The sequence below is a fragment of the Carlito syrichta genome, unplaced genomic scaffold, assembly GCF_000164805.1.
Source record: "Carlito syrichta isolate Samal-C Ts95f unplaced genomic scaffold, Tarsius_syrichta-2.0.1 Scaffold302542, whole genome shotgun sequence".
In the NCBI taxonomy this organism is placed as follows: Eukaryota; Metazoa; Chordata; class Mammalia; order Primates; family Tarsiidae; genus Carlito; species Carlito syrichta.
In genome coordinates, this window is record NW_007246638.1 from 256,786 (window position 1) to 261,695 (window position 4,910).

Below are 4,910 nucleotides of genomic sequence, written 5' to 3' on the forward strand. Positions count from 1 at the left end.
GGAGTGCTTTGTCCTTCATCACTGATGAAGATTAGCTTGGCAGGAAAGGAAATTCTTGGCTGAAATTGTTTATCTTTAAGAACTTCAAAAATTGGATGACAGTCCCTTCTGGATTGTAGTGTTTCTGCAGATAAGTCTGTAGCGATTCTGATGGATGTTCCCCAGTAGGTAGTCTGACCTTTCTCTCTTGCTGCCTTTAGGATTTTTTTCTTTAATGCTTATTTTGTGGAGTCAGGCTACTATGTGCCTGGGGATTGTCTTCTCACATTATACATGTGGGGGTTCTCTGACTCTCTTATGCTTGATTGGTCACCTCTCTGGTGAGATGTGGGTAGTTTGCTTGAATGACCTCATCAAGTACTTGTTCCTTGGTGTTCTTTTCTTTTATTTTAAAGATGTGGCATACAATTCAGGGTTAGGTATACAAATGTTCATTATGCAGGTACACTTGTTGATGAGGTGTGTCCCTCCCACCTGGTGTTCTATATTTTCTTCTCTGTATATCAATCAGACATAGACTTGGCTTCTTGGCATAGTTCCATATCTCTCAAAAGTTTTGCTACCTTTTGAGCTTTTTTTTTTTTCTAAAAAAGGAGCAAGGTTTCTGTCACTGTAGAATTTCTCTCCCACTGCTAAACTACTCAGACTAGCTTTCAGTACCTGCTGATAGCACTGCATAGGTGGGAGAAGAGGATGGGTCTCCTATCTGCTGTGTGCAGTCTACAAACCAGGAGTCATCCCACTGAGCCATCATGTGTCTTTCATGTTGCTCCCTCTCTGTTCATGTCTACCAGATAATTCTCTGCCACAGAGAAGAGGGTGGGCTTTTCCCTGCTTGAATGTAGGTCTTGAAGATAATTCTTCCGGATCTGACTGGAGAGATGGCCACCAGCCATGAGCTTGGGTTCACTCTGCAGGCACACCCTTCCTGCCCATGAGCCACCAGCTCAGCAGAAGCCTCGCAGTGGCTGACTCAATGTGGGTCTTTCTCTTGTTCTGCTTGGACTGCAGTTGCCCACTGCTGTACCCTGCCCAGGACTCCTGTGTGAGACTAACCCTGGCATGGCTGGGAGGGGATGAACCATCCCAAAATGCCTTTGGCACACTCACCCACTTTTGTTTGCCAGGCAGAGCCTCAGTTATTATTCAAGTCTGGCACATGGTGGGGAATGGGGCACCCAGATTCCTGTGTCTGCCATCACTTTCTGGTCTTGAAGTGTTCAAAGAGACCTTTGATGGATACAGGGTGTTTCACCCATTCAAAAGTGTTCTCAAGGTGTCTCTGTTTATGAATGACTGGGTCTCTACTCTCTGCCTTGCTTGGTGAGAGAGGCACTAGTCTGGTGCTCCATGGTAGCCTGTATGATGTTTATGGAAAGGTAACTTTAAACTTGACTATTATTTCTGCTTCTTATGATCAATAGACCATCATGAATTAATTTTTATAAAACTTGAAACATCTTACAAACCAAATACAGTGTTTTAATTCAAATAATTAATTTATTCAATTAATCCTTTAATTTTCACATAGTTTGCCAAATAATTAGTTCAATTTAGCAAATTAAAACTTGTTAACCTCCTTCACTTGTTTCATCTTGAAAGGCTAGAGCCTCTTTGTTATACATGATGGATGTTATTCTCACATTTAGACTACATCAGCCCTAAAAGATTTAGCCACAGATTTAAGGGAAATGTTCTTTTTTTTGACAACTATTTCTTTTTTAAAAAATTATTATTATAAAGATGTGGGGTACAATTTAGGGATAGGTATACAAATATTGATTCTGCAGGTACCCTTGTTGATGATGTATGCCCCTCCCTCCCCTAGCAGTTTCCCCCAACGGCCAATCTCACCTCCCTCCCCTGGCAGTTTTCCACTACTGACAGTCCCTTTCTTATAGCATTATAATAATTGTTCAAGGTCTGCTTATGAGTGAACATATGCTACTCTGTTCTTTGTTTCTGTGATAGATCACTGAGTGCGATCAACTCTAAATCCATCCAAGTTGCTGTGAAGTACATATGTTTGCCCTTCTATGACTGCATAATATTCCATTGTGTACATTACCACATTTTCTTTATCCAGTCCAGCTTTGATGGGTAACATGGGTTCCATGTTTTTGCTATTGTGAATAGAGCTGCAACAAATATTTGTGTGCAGGTATCTTTTTTGTAGAATGATTGGAGTTCCTCTGGGTATATTCCTCATAGGGGAATTGCTGGGTCATATGGAAAGCCAATTTCCAGTTATTTCAGAAATTGCCACACTATCTTCCAAACAGGTTGCACTAGTTTGCATTCCCACCAGCAGTGTAGAAGCATTCCTTTCTCTCCACATGCTCACCAGCATCTGTTGTTTGTTTTATTAATGATGGCCATTCTTACTGGGGTTAGGTGGTATCTCAATGTGGTTTTGATTTACATTTCTCTGATGATGAGTGAGGCTGAGCAGTTTTTTCATGTGTCTGTTGGCTGCCTGTATATCTTCTTCTGAGAATTGTCTACTCATGTCTTTTGCTGACTTTTTAATGGGACTGTTTATTTTGTTCCTTTCGGCACATTTCAGGTCCTTGTAGATCCTAGATGTTAGGTCTCTGTGAGATATACAGTTGGCAAGTATTTTTTTTCTCATTCTGTGGGCTATCTCCCTGCTATCTTTATGGTTTCTTTTGCTTTGCAGAAACTTGTTAGTTTGATGAGGTCCCACTTGTCTACCTTATTTCTTAAGGGATGGGCATTTAGGGCTCTGAATAGGAATTGATTGCAGTTCCAATTTCCATAAGGGTGTCTCCTGCGTTTTCTAAGATTCTTAAGGTTTGAGGTTTTGATTCATTTAGAGTTAATTTTTGTATATGGTGATAGGTAGGGGTCCTGTTTCAATCTTCTGTATGTGGTCAGCCAGTTTTCCCAGCACCATTTACAGAATAGGTTCTCTTCTCCCCAGTGTTGTTGTTGGAGGTTTTGTCAAAGATGAGTTGGTTAGGGATTGAGGCTTTGCTTCTGGAATCTCTATCCTGTTCCATTGGTCTATGTGCCTGTTCTCGTATCAATACCAGTCTGTTTTGATTACTGTGGCCTTATAGTAAAGTTTGAAGTCTGGAAGTATGATACCTCCTACTTTGTTTCTTTTACTAAGAATTGTTTTGGGTATTCATGGTTGTTTATGCTTCCATATGAATTTCTGTATTGTCATTTCCATATCTGAGAAGAATGATATTGGTAACTTAATGGGTACTGTGTTGAATCTGTAGAATGCCTTGGTAGGATGGACACCTTAACAATGTTGATTCCTCCTATTCTTGAGCATGAAATATTTTTCCATTTGTTTGTGTCTTCTTGGATTTCTTTGAACAGTGTTTTTTAGTTCTCATTGTAAAGGTCTTTCACTTCTTTGGTTAGGAAGATGCCGAGGTATTTCATTTTTTTGGTGGCTATTGTGAATGGGATGGTGCTTTTTATTTGGGTCTCTGCCTGCTTGTTGTTGGTGTATAGGAATGCAACTGTCTTTTACACATTTATTTTGTACCCTGAGATTTCCCCAAAGTCCTTTATCAGGGCAAGCAGGTTTTTGACAGATTCTGTTGGATTTTCAAGATATAGAATCACATCATCAGCAAAGAGGGATAGTTCAACTTCCTCTTTTCCTATTTGGATACCCCTGATTTCCTTCTCTTGTCTAACTGCCTGAGCTAGGAGTTCCATCATAATGTTGAACAACAGGGGTGAGAGTGGGCAGCCTTGTCTTATACCAGTTTTCAGGGGAAATGTTTCCAGTGTCTGTCCATTTAGCAATATGTTGGTTGTGGGTTTATCATAAAGGGCACTTACTATTTTGAGGTATGTTCCTTCTATACCTAGGTGTTTGAGGGTTTTTTTTATCAAGAAAGGATGCTGGATTTTATCAAAAGTTTTTTCTGCATCTGGTGATATAATCACGTGGTTCTTGTTTTTACATCTGTTGATATATTTAATTGTATGTATGGTCTTGAGAATGCTGAACCAGTCCTGTATCCTGGGGATGAAGCCTACTTGGTCATGTTGGATGATTTTTGAGATATGTTTTTGGAACCAATTTGCTAGAATCTTGTTGAGGATTTTTGCATCTATGTTCATAATGGATATTGGCCTGTAGTTCTCTTTTTTTGTTGGATTGTTACCCGATTTGGGTATCAGTGTGATGTTTGCTTTGTAAAATGATTTGGGGAGAATTCCATCTTTTCAATTGCCTGGAATACTTTCAATAGGATTGGTCAGCTCCTCCTTGTATGTTTTGTTGAATTCTGCTGGAAAGCCATCCAGTAGGTAGTTTCGTATGACAGAGTCAATTTCCTAGGTTGTTATGGGTCTCTTTAGTGTCTCAAGTCTTCTTGTTTCAACCTGGGGAGATTGTTTGATATCAGAAAGTCTTCCATTTCATTTAGGTTATCAAGTTTGTTTCCATATAGGAGTATGTAGTAATCTCTGTTAATCTTTTGTATTTCTTTAGGGTTAATTGTGATTTGATCTTTTATATATGTGATTGTGTTTGTTTCGACTTTTTCTCTCTTTTTCTTGGTCATTATGGCTAGGGGTCCATCCATCTTGTTAATTTTTCCAAGAACAAGCTTTTTATTTTTTTGATGTTTTCTATGATATTTTTGTCTTCTATGTCCTGTATTTGGGCTCATATTTTGGTGATTTGTATTCTTCTGCTAAAGTTGGGGTTTTGTGTGTGTTGGGTACATATATGTTTAGGATGAATATTTCTTGTTGATAGATTGAGCCTTTTATCATTATGTAGTGTCCCATTGCATCTTTTAAAATTTTTGATAGCTTAATGGTTTTTTGTGTGATATTAAGATTGCAACTCCTTCCTTCTTTTGTGATCCATTTGCCTGGAAACTTGTTTTCTATCCTTTAACTTTGAGTCT